Genomic DNA, 12,712 nt, shown 5'->3' with positions numbered 1-12,712 from the left:
CTGGAGCCTGAGCTCCAGGATACAGGGTCCTATCTGAGGGACATGGACGTAACTGTTGGCCTCAGATGCTAGGCCCTCCTTGGGCAGATGACTTCTGACTGAGAATATCAAGTGTGGACCTCATAGTCGAAAGTCCTTCTTTGAGTTTGTCAAAGAAGAAAAAAATGGAAAGCATTTTAAACCTTTAAAATTGATAAAAAGAAGGAACATAAAGTTCTGTTAATTAAAAGAGAGTCATATTATTCACGGATAATGAATATCTGAGTTTCCTAGAGAAGAGTGAGAGAAATGAGCCCCAGCCCTTCATTCTTTTCTTTTGTTCTCAGCATCAGGGCAGAGCCAAGAGGAGAAGGAAAGGTGGAACACCAAAAGGTAAGGTTCTGCCTATCCCACCTGAACTCTCCAAGGGTGACCCTTCCTGCCTTTTCCAGGAGATCCAAGGTCCCTGATCTCTGAGGATGTCAACTGCTAGGTACAGTTTCTCTCAGAGACCAGAGTTCTCAGAGGAGAGGCTTGTGGGAAGGCAGTCAGAGCCTGAGACACTTCTCAGATTCCCTGCTCTGCTCATCGCTGGGCATGAAGCAGTGATGGACCTGGGCAATGGGTGTTTCCCAACAGGTGGCCAGGTGAGATGTCAAGAGTCAGAACTTCTGTGTCCTGACTTTGTAAAAGTCCTTTGACTTCCTGGATGATCAGATCCCTCTCTAAGGCAACACTGATCTCTGGGCTTCACATGGTGGTTTTGAGCATCACATGAGATAAAATGCATGTGAAAGTACTTTACAAGAAGCAACATACACATGTTAATATCATTGACCATTTGACCTCATCTACTAATTCTTGGGTCTTTCAGAGTCTAATATCCCAAGGGTTTCCCATAAGGGGACTCCTTTATTATCCCTATGCTTCTACCTTCATTACATATAACCCACTCTCCTGGTTTCTCAGGTTGGAGATGTCACCAGACAGAAACAGAGGAGAAAACGCAGCTGATTTCTATTCTGAAAAGGTGACTCTTTCCCCTTCTTTCCTGATCCCCCCTTAGCATGTTCTATGCAATTCCAGGGATTCAGTGCAACCTGCTGTAGTCATGGCAGGGGGTAGCATAGGAATGAGTATGTGATGAAGGCCTTGAGGTGAGGGCTACTGAGCATGTTGTGAACTCATGGATGTGGAGCAATGTGAAGGGGCAGCAGGCTTCCAGTGACCCCACCCCTGCCAGGCCAGCAGGTCCCCCTTTCCTTGTTCTGGTCCTGGTTGCACCTTTGTACTTCCTGTCTTCTGCAGCACCCTGGGCCGGCACGATGACACCACCCGCTTGCGTCAACTCTTATGTCCAGACCCCTTCTGTGAGGTGTGTAATAATGCAACTGCTGAGGTCAGTCGGCTGCTACTCCCAGAGGCCCTGGAAGATTCTACTTCCTCTGTGTCCCGGTTGGCTTCCACAGCTTCTGTGACTGAGTCATCGTTTACTCTGTCCCCTGCCTTCTCAACAGTCCCTCCAAGGGACCTAACACCAGCCTCTCTGCTTGAGCCTACCACACTGCCCACCTCCGTTCTCTCCCCTAACCCAATGACCCCCTTAGCTGACTCTTTTTCACCCTCCCCATTGGGTCATTCTCTGGCACCAGAGCCTTTTCCTTCCTTGGATTCCAAATTCCCTGTGTACTACTCCCCACCCCAACCCCTTGCCTTTCCCCGTCTCCTACCACGTGACACTCAGACAGCAGGTCCTGTTCTCCCACGAGAGGCCACTTTGTCTCCGGATACCATTTTCTCTCTTGACCCCACCCTTTCCCAAGATATCAACCCCTTATCAGATTTGTCCCAGGCAATGAATCACCCCGATTCTTTTGATTGTCATCATGCACCACCAGCTCTGTCTGTTTCACCACAGCCAGACTGCACTTTATCTGTCACTCAATCTAAATCAATTGCCATCTTACTGAAGCCTGTTCCTGAGAACTCACTTCCAGAAAGCCCTGGTGTAATGTTCCAGCTAGAGGAAGATGTGGGGAAAGATCTGGGACACAGCCTAGAGAATGGCCCAAAAGATCACCTGTTGAATGACCCAAAGAGCTCTTCAGGTAAGGATCTGGGGTATGACTCTGAGAAAGACCTAAACAGTCAGATGGTGAGTCTCTCAGAGAAAAATTCAAGGGTGTCAGCAAAGAGTCTAAGTCGGAGACAACTTGAAAATGTCCTAAAAGGACATTTGAGCAAGAAGTTGGAGGACATACATGAGGGTCGGCTCCCTGAGACTGTGCGTAATTCATGGCATGCTATCAAGCAAACATTGCTTCTTTCTGTGAAATCCCACACCCGAACAAAACAGAGAAGTTTGCCATCATCAGTGGGTGAGGCCTACCCCCTGAATACCTTCCAGGACCTGACTTTTGTTGATTCCAGTCAACAACAGATGCTGGAAGCCCATATTAAAAGGTTTCATATGAGGATGTTGTGGGCCCTTCCCCGCAAGGTCCTTGAATCCATCCAGATCTTTAAATTGAAAGATGCCTCATGCCAGTCCTTGTCTCATGCCAACTTGCCCTCCTCAACCAATGTGATTTCTGAGGCAGACTCCAAATCTGGGAGCTTCAAGTCCTTGAGAGGAAGCTCTGCATCTCTCCATGGAGACAAAGTGGGAACAACAAATTCAGCCCCTGACCTGGATCGTTCTCTCCCTGCCACCTCACCTGTGGGCAAAGGAGGACAGAGGGTCCTGAGACAACCACGCTCTGATGTCAACCGTGGGCTGGCAGAGGGTGTTCAGAGAATTAAGGATGCCAGACAGACTCGTCTGCCTGTCTCCCTCTGCATCACAGGGAAAGCAGGTCATAGACAGACTCAACTAGCCAACAGATATCCCCAAAAGCTGCTTGCAAAGCAAGCTGGGGCCAGATATGAGCCGAAGCATAAGAGTGTGCGTTCCAGTGATAAAGGAGAAATGCTACGGGGCAAAAAGGTGGAGAAGTCAGAACCTGTTTCAATGCCCAGATGGTCTAGGGAGGTATTCACGGCTGAGGAGCTTGATACTCTTCAATTGAAAACTAGTGACATGTTGGCAACTAGCAAGCCAGGGAGCTCCCAAATGATAAATGTGAATGAGAATAAAGTAGAAACTACCGTGACCACTGGAAGCCCCCCACCCAAATTACCAGTTCCCCAAGATCCTAAATCATTAGACCTTAAAGAACAACTGTTCAGTGAGTTGAACTTTAAACTGGAGAACAGCGAGCGTAGCCAGGCTCAAGGCCAACCCACTGACACATCCCTTACTTCAGATAACTTGACTTACGAGGCCTCACTGACTCATGCCCAGGGTGTCTCAGGTGGGGACATGGGAGCTTCCCAGGTGCTGAATGTCCATTTGGAGGACAGAGGAATCAGGATGGAGCAGCAGCAGGAACCTTGGGTCCCTAAACATGCCTTAAGGAGGTGCCAGGATAAGAATTTCCCACCAACTGCAAAGAGAGTGAGCCCTCTGGAGCCCAAGGCAGAAGAGCTTGATCGAGGGGATAAAGGGTTCGGGACATCCCAACTTAGGAGGAAGCGTTTCCCTACTCAGGAGATGGTACTAGAGAAGACACTTGCGAGCAAGTCTTCCCAGATCCTATCACAGAAGGGACAGCCTCTTCCTGAAGGCCATATCAGAAAAAGAATGAAGCACTTCTTGCAATGGCTTTTTTCTGGGATAAAATACAAAAGGCAAGAAGATGCCCAGGAAAAGGACAGCCCCATATCAACTGTGCAGAACAGAGGCCTAGTTAAAAGTAGAGCTGTCTTGACTGGGACAACTGAAGCTCAGAAAATCGCGACAGGCATCAGGAAGTTCCTAGATGAGAAACCGGGGTGTCAGTATGCAATGGATGTCACCTACCCTCAAGAGCCCCTTCCTTCCCCAGTGCACTTTAGGAAAACTCAGCAAAAGGCGCAAGTGCAGGTCTGGACAGAGCCTGTCCAGGGGCATCCTTTCAACCACAGGGCTCCCTCCTGTAAACTGACAAATATCAAGTCCTGCCATCAAGAAGCTATCTTTGCTGGCCAGAGTTATCTTCCAAGTAGTACAAGACAGATCAGAGATAAGAAGAGACACCCCCAGAAAGTTGTGGCATTCAAGGACCAGCGACTGTGTCACAAACATCCCCCACCAGTGTCCCACAGGGAGCCTGTGCCCCATCCAAGCCCCACCCGCAGGCGTCAGGCTGGCCAGGCACCCACCACTGCGCTCAGCACTGCTGAAGGCCCTGTGTTCAGACATCTGTCTCTACTGTCTAGACAGAAAACACTGCCCCAGAATTTCCAGGGATGAAGACTTCCCATCCAGAAATAACTCCTTCCTTGTAGAGATTATTGATTCTCCCCAATAAATATTTATCTAATAATAGTGTATCTTTTCTGTGTACTGTGTACTGTGTTGGGGGCATGGGATTTGGGTAACTCAGGGCTTATGTGTAAGGGAAAGGAAGGAGATAGTTCAGCTCTTACTGATTGCTTCCTTTGGCTTTGGCTAACAGGTGACCAGTCCTCTGGAGTTCTTGCTGAGAAATAGATATTGTGCCCCTTCCACCCCCGCCACTACCCCCGCCCCGCCCCAAAGCCCATTTCCTCCCTGATGAAATTTGAGGAGGTGGGCTTTGTCTTCTGCCGCTTAGCTTAGCCTTAATGAAAATGTATAGCAGCCCACATATCCCCCCTCACTGAATGTTTTATATCCTTTAGAGAAGTAGGGGAGATAGGTCTTTTATACCTGAGGAGCGTTAAGTACAGGTATACTTTCTGAAAATAATGCTGAAGAAGAAACAACAGCTTGATCATTATTTAGAACTCAGTTACCAGAGGCTCCTACAGGGGGCTGAACCCTGAATGGCACTATTTGGGCGGAGGTGCTGCTCCACTGGACCCTGGGCTACTTGCCGTAGGGTCCAGGAACAGCACAGCAGCTGCTTAAGAATCTGTTATGTGGGTCATGTTAATGTATCGGGAGAGCATACTTTAAACTTGACATGGAGGTTTCCTTACTAGAAAGGCACCCTGGGGAAGTGGTTCCCCTCCCGGGGTATTTTTTCAGGCTGCTCAGTTGATGACTGGTTTTTTTTTTTTGCAGAGGAAAACACCACTCAGCTGTCAGTGGTAGGAATGTTGACCAGGCAGCCACCTACCTCCCAGGGTAAAATACAGCTGAGAGTAAGCAAAAGATGTCTTAAAGTGAGTGGGAAAGAAAGAAAAAGTGAAGGGAAAGAATGTCCTTACTGGTGGAACAAAGTTCATGCCTCATCATTCCCATATTCTGACCCTGTCCTGCTCCCCCATTCCTCAATCTGATCCAAGCACCATGTCCTTGAGGCTGACCAGAGAACTGCACGGCACACTGATGCCTTATATCAAAAAGGCATGGGGGTGTCTTTGAGCACTAAAACAGTATCTCCAAGGATGTCATCAAGATGGCATCCCCCTCTTTGGGGAAGGTGATCATGGTGCTTTCCTTCCATCTATGCTTGATGGGAATATACAAGATATTGCCCTTAGTGTGTACAGTTCACCAATCAAGATGAAGGTGCCACCACTGATATTAATAGCCTTGGTGGAGCCGTGGTACACCTCCCCAGGATACCTGCAGCTCAGGAACCAGAGGTGAGTCCTAGACTATGCACTGGGGTTATCAGACATTTGGGGGCTTACCATGGACCTCCTGTTTTTGGCCAAGGCTGCACACATACCCACCCTTACAGTGAGGTCTAGAGGGAAGGCAACTCTACTTGTACAGACTGGGACTCAAAAATAGGGTGAGTATCCTATAGAGCACCTGAGGTAGTTTTTCCAGAAAGACTTATGGATACTGGGTGTTAAAACAAAAAAACAAAAATAGATGTCCACTACAGCCTTCTCTCACTACTTTTATTTTCTTATCCAGAGTTATGACATTGATCCTACAATATCTGAAGCTTATGGTCACACAGAGAAGGCAGATTCCGTGGAGCCCCCGGGAGAGGGACAAAAGGTGGGAGGGGGCCCAGGGTGGGGAACATGAAGAGGTGAGGAGTGGTGGAGGGCTCTAACCTCCATGTGGATAGACCTATCAGTAACCCAGCTTCCCTGTTCCTACATCATCTCATTTTTACTTCCATTCCAGTGCAGTCACTGCCACACTGTAGAGCTTATTACCAGGAACACTTCTGCCATCTGGAATAATACAGTCTGACATTCCACCCTTTGGCCTCATCCTCCATCCTCCCAGCTTATATACTACTTGTTAATTTTTCAACTTTAGGTCGTTTTTCCACTTACTCTTCCTCTATCCACCAAGCTCTTGTTTTCTTTTTCTCTCTCTCCAAGGTAGGCTTGGTGGTCTATCAGGTAAGCAACATTTAAAAAGCTCCACTACAAATAGGTCCCATCCAATCACCTTTAATCCTTCCCGTCTGGCAAAATCCCCTATCTCTGCCTTTTCCAGAAATACCTTCCCATAAGTAGCTGATGACTATTGGATTAAATCTCACAATCAAGTCTACTGATGCCATGATAAATTCAGCCCTCATGCTACCTGGAAATAATGCAGCCATTCCACAAATTCTTATTCCATGCTTACTAACATGTGAACAAAACAAATGGAACTTAGGTCACTGTTTCCTTAGTCCATTTTCTCTCCAGTGCTACTCAAATCTATTTCAAATCTCCTTCACTTTTCTCAAATTTAGGCCATCTCCACTTGCTCAGCAGATGTGCCAAACCACCATTCACAGAGGAACTAGAAGTCATGAGATGGGAAATTTTCATCAAAATCCTTAAAAAAAAAAATTTCCCATTCCTCCTTTCCTTCTTCCTTCCTGTTATATGGAAAGAAGTTTCTTTCCCAACGTCAAAGGAATTACACTTCCTGAAATTTCCTTATTGAGAGATAGCTAAACTCTAGTCTTGATGGACTGATCACCCTGGCCAGGTATCCTTTTGCTCCCTCCCTCTCCTTATGAGTCACTCTACATCTTTTATTATTTTTAAAGCTTTTTAGTAAAAAATGTTTAAACATGCACGAAAGCAGACAGAACAATGTAACCTCCCATACACCCCTCACCCAGCTTTCACAGTTATCATTTGGCATGTGTGCTACATCCCATCTTTTACACTATGATTAAAGTGCAAAAGCCCATTTAAACACCTTGTCATCTATCTCTTAAGACATATGCTATGTGCCCATGTCAGAGCTCTCACATTTCTTTGATACTTATCACCTGTGGTACACAGTTATTCACAACAGATGTACACAGCATTGGTGACAAAAAAGCATTGTGCTTTAGAGGCTCTGGCAATCAGTTCTGCTCTGCCTTTTAGTCAACCCTAAGGAGTCATTTGAATGAATTCCTCCCTCAACCCCATATAAGAAGTAATCTTACAGGTCAAATTCAGTGCACAATATTGCTTTCCCTTAATCACACAGTAACTATAACATGCAGAGAGCATAGAAGTAGTAAACTGGGCATGTTGATAAAGACTTGACATTACTATATGTGTTTTCAAATATTTACAAGAAAATATTTTTCCTGTCACATAGTTAAAATGAGCTATTGTGTTCCGAGTTAAACACAGTAGATAAAACACACTTGTTTATCTTCTCTCTTTCCCCAAATGCCATTAAAAGCAAGAGTAGATGAAAAAAAAAAGTAAGAGTAGGTGAAAAGAGGTTCAACATCTCTAGCCATCAGGGAAATGAAAACCAAAGCCACTATGATATAACACTTCACACACACAAGAATGACGAGAAAAACAAAGTCAGTTTAAAACAAGTGTTGGTGAGAATGCGGAGAAACTGGAACCCTGATACACTGCTTGTGGGAATGAAAAATGGTGCAGCTGTTTTGGAAAACAGTCTGGCAGCGCTTCAAAGTGTTAAATATAGAATTACTATGTGACCCAGCAACTCCACTTCTAGGTATGTACTCAAGAGAAATGAAAACATATGTCCACACAAAAACTTGTAAACAAATGTTCAAAGCAGTATTATTCATAAGAGTTAAAAGGCAGAAACAACCCAAATGTCCATCAACTGATGAATGGGTAAATAAAATATGGTATATCCATGCAGTGTAATACTTTTGGCGTTAAAAAGCACTGATACATGCTACAACATGGCTGAACCTTGAAAACACGCTAAGTGAAAGAAGCCAGTCACAAATAACCACGTATGATTCCATTCATGTGAAATATTCAGAATAGGGAAGCCAAGAGAGGACAGAAAGTAGATTAATGGTTGCTTAGAGCTGGGAGATGAAGGGTGGCGGGTAATAGCTAAAGGTTACGGGGTTCTTTCTGAAGTCATGAAAATGTTTTTAAAATTGTGATGCACGTATCTGTGAGTATACTAAAAATCCTGGAATTACACACTTTAAATGAGTAAATTGCATGGTATGTGAACTATATCTCAATAAAACTATTCAAACAAAGGATTTAAAAAGAATAAGTGCTTAAGGATGACTAGAAGGAGAGAGGATACAACAAAAGATGTCAACACATTTTTGGAAGATGGAAATCTGGTGGAGAAATGGTAACTGGTGAGCAGAGCAGACGAAGTGCTGGCAAACCAATTCACACCACAAAACGCCAGAAGACGGATGACCTGGTGGCACCAGATCAGAAAAGCTAGGGGTTCCATGCTGTAAACACGCTGATTTTTTTCCTTCTTTTTTTTTTGTATTGTGTTTAATTTAAAAACATTTGTTGGTGGGGAGGGTGTGGTGCTCTTCTTCAGCATTTTGTAAAATCCTGTTGAAATGTGCAGAGGGTCCCAGGTTTCTTGCCTGGGACAGAATGTGAGAAAACTTTTGAAGCTGGCATTACACATTTCTGGGGTTTGGGTATGGTGATGGTGGTAGCTGCAAGAATCAAAGGCAGAAATCCCAAAGTTTAGCTAAAATCCAGGACAGCAGGCAATGGTCCATTTTTTAAATGTATTTATTTGAAAATAACTAAACTTGTGGAAAAGATGCATGGATGGTAAAAACTATGTACCCTTTATCCAGACTTACCTACTAACATTTTGACCTATTTGAGATCTCTCTCCTCTCTCTGTCTCTGTTTCTGTCTCCTTCCCTTCCTGCCTCCACTCTCTCTATATATGAATACACACACACACACACACATATATGAAAAATATGCATACATTTCTGAATATTTGAAAATACATTTCATGCACCATGCACCTTCTCCTTGAATATTTCATTGTGTATTTAAGAAAAAGAAGATTCTCTTACATACAGTACAGTTAGTTTTCCCCTTCAGTAAATTTAACAATGACATAAAACTTTTAACTAATCTCCCATTCATATTCCATTTTTGTCAATTTATTGAGTAATGTCCTTTGTGGCTTTTTTTCAAAACCTCCATTACAGGATTCAGAATCACAGACTGCATTTAGTTGCCATGTGTTTTTAGTCTCCTTTAATCTGGATCAGTGTTTCTCAGTCTTTCTTTTTTTATGACAAGGCCACTTTTTGAAGAATATATTTGATGTGTCATTTTTATGACCCCTTCTATCCTGGAAATTCTTTTGGTGGAGCTTATATTGCTCAGACTTTAGAGGATGTTTTTACAGTTGTGAATCCTAGGGACCTCAGGGACAGTCAGGACCAAACTTTCTATAAAAAAAAAAAACAATACCAGAGATACAAAGATATGTGGAGGGGTTTTTCTGAACAGATACACCTCCTGCAGTCAAGGGAGGAAGGTATGTGAGATGGAGTGGGCTTGAAATGGACCCTCCTTTTGGGTACAGACAAGAGTGGAGCTGTGGCTGCAGGAGAAGACAGGTAAAGAAAGGAGCTGTCCTTACTAGTATCCTCCTCATAGGGGAGGGAGAGAATTAGGTATCTGGGGTCAAGACTGATTCATCAGACTCAACGAGGGAATACAGGCAAGCAAAGTAAGGAAATGACACAGCTTAATTTCAGCAGTTTATAATCTAAATAATGAAGGCACAAGGGCTACAACTATTAAATGACTAGCATGGGGAGATGAAATAAATACATATACACATCAACAAAAATGACATCATTGTTTAAAAAGGTATGGAGATGCCAACAGGAATTTTGGTGGCAAGTAAGAAAGTAGATGGGGAAAAAAATCATAAAACTTTTCATAGAAGAAGTAACCATGAGTGTGATTCCAAAAAGCTAAAACGTATTGCTAAATATTGTGCTCATTAGAAGTTATGTTAAAGAGAAGCCCACTCCTTAAATCAGGGTGTGTTTGGGCCTTCGGGTTGTGTTCTGTAAAATAAAAAAAAAAATTTTAAATGTTTTGAGAGGGATTTTTCAGAAGAGGGAGCAAGCAGCAGGATGAGACACTGTATGGCTGGAGGAGGCTAGATTTGAGAACCTTAGGGGGCTAAATAGCCGAAGAGGGATTTTAGGAAAAAAAGAACTACTAAAGCTTTTTAAGTTGTTTGCCATAGGTTCATGGGTGTGCCATGCCCTTGTTTCCCTTTTTGTCATGCTTCCTGTTCACTGGTACAGGCTACTCTGCACTCTTACACTTTTTGGTGAATGTGAATTCTTTTGAGGAGATATGGGGGCGTATATTTCTTCTGACTACGTTTCTGGCTTCATACAGGTGAGAACACATTATGTATGAGGGGAAGCTGTAGTTGAAGGCTTGGAGGTAAAAATCCCTTGGCATAGAAGAGTTTTAAATATTATGTGGGGTCCAAAGGTAGATCACCAAGCAGTAAAAGGGTCTCAGGTAATATCTGGGTAACGTGTGGAATAAATAGAAATTTTCACTAAGGTAAATATATGGTATGTAAATGTGTGGGTTGGAAGGTGGGTTAGAGGTATCTAAAGGGCCCTGGAGGGATGGATAGATCTGCTGGGTTGGATGGTGGGGGAAGGATTGTGGGTTTCTCTCTCTTGTGTTGTCCCCTCCCTCACCCTCAAGAACCTTTGGTGTTTACGCTTAACCTCTGTAATGTGGGCCTAGAACTCTAGTCTAGAATGTGCACTTTCAATGCCCAGATGCTTGAGGCAGCAACGCACTTCTGATGATCTGGACCCTCTTCTTTGTCTGAGGAGCCTTACTGCACCATGGCTGAGCTCCAGCTCAACTTCCTAGGTTTTCCCATCCTTGCCTTTGTGTATTGGGTGGGGCTCCTTCTTCTGGCACTGTGCTACCTAAGGAGGAATTCATGTTTCCCAATATTTTGGAAACAGGGAGAAATCGATCAGGTCAGCAAACCAGAGTCCCTCAAAGATATTAAATCTTTTCAAATAGATGCATTCAATGGTATCAGTTTCCCTCTAAGTACTGCTTTTTCTGCAGCTCACAAATTTTGACAAGTTGTATTTTAATTTTCATTTAGTTTAAAATATTTTTTCTCTTGATATTTCTTCCTTGACCCATGTTTTAGTAGCATGTTGTTTACTCTCCAAACATTTTGGCATTTCCAGCTATTTTTCTGTAATTGATTTCTAGTTGAAGTCCATTATGGTCTGAAAATATACTTTGTATGATTTCTATTTTATATTTGTTAAGGTGTGTTTTGTGGCCCAAGATGTGGTTTATTTTGGTCAGTGCTCCATGTGTGCTTGAGAAGAATGCATATTCTGTTGTTGGATGAAGTATTCTACAAATGTCAATTAGATCAAGTTGATTGATGGTGCTGTTTAGGTCAACTATATCCTTACTGATTTTCCGCCTGCTGAACCTGTCCATTTCTCATAGAGGGGTGTTGAAGTCTCCAAAAATAACAGTGGATTCACCTAATTCTCCTTGCAGTTGGACCAGTTTTTGCCTCACATATTTTGACAGTCTGTTGTTAGACTGTACACGTTAAGGATTGTTGTGTCTTCTTGGAGAGTTGACCCCTTTGTTGTTATGTACTGCCCCGCTTTATCCCTCATAACTTTCCTTGTTCTGAAGCCTGCTTTGTCTGAAATTAATATAGTTCCTCCTGCTTTCTTTCATCTGTGTTACCATGGAACAGTTTTCTCTTTCCCTTTACTTTTAATCATCTGTGTCTTTATATTTAAAGTGGGTGTTTTGTAGACAACAAATAATTGGATCTTGGTTTATCCACTGACAGTCTGTCTTTTAATTGGTGAATTTAGAACACTTACATTTAGTGATTTTTTTATATAGTTGGATTAATATCTGCCATATCTGTAACTGTTTAGTATTTATTATGTGTATTCTTTTTTTCTTCTTCTCTTTTTTTGCCTTTTCTGATTTTAAACAAGCAGTTTATAAGATTCCATTTCTCTCTTCTCTTAGCATGTCAAGTATTCTTCTTTAAAAAATATTTTCATGGTTGCCCATGAATTTGTAATATACATTTACAACTAATCTAAGGCCACTTTTATATAGAACATTATACCACTTCATAGGTAGTGCAGGTTCCATTATAACAGAGTTCCCAATTCCTCCCTCCTGTCCCTTGTAACACTGATGTCATTTATTTCACTTATCCATATACTATAATCACCCAATACACTATCATTAGTATTATTAGGTCAACTGAGAATAAGAAAAATAAAAGTTTTGTTTTACCTTCATTTATTCCTTCTTTTCCCTTCCTTTATGTAGAGCTGAGTTGTCCTTTTCCTTCTCCTTGAAGAACTTTTTAAACATTTATTCCAGGGCAAATCTGCTGCTGATGAGTATCTCAGTTTTTGTTTGAGAAAGTTTTTATTTCTCCTTCACTTTTGAAGGATAATTTCACTAGACA

At 42.9% G+C, this 12,712-nt stretch overlaps 1 long non-coding RNA gene across 4 annotated transcripts in view; it reads right to left on the bottom strand.

Annotated features, from left to right (window-relative positions):
- LOC308611182 overlaps positions 1 to 12,712 on the bottom strand; it is a 138,364-nt gene that overhangs the window by 37,166 nt on the left and 88,486 nt on the right. The gene's annotated exons all lie outside the window — the stretch shown is intronic.

This window comes from Mesoplodon bidens (genome assembly GCF_964165515.1).
Source record: "Mesoplodon bidens genome assembly, contig: HAP1_SCAFFOLD_429, whole genome shotgun sequence".
Lineage (NCBI taxonomy): Eukaryota > Metazoa > Chordata > Mammalia > Artiodactyla > Ziphiidae > Mesoplodon > Mesoplodon bidens.
The sequence above is the reverse complement of the archived record's forward strand: the minus strand, read 5'-3'. Positions and strand labels throughout refer to the sequence as shown.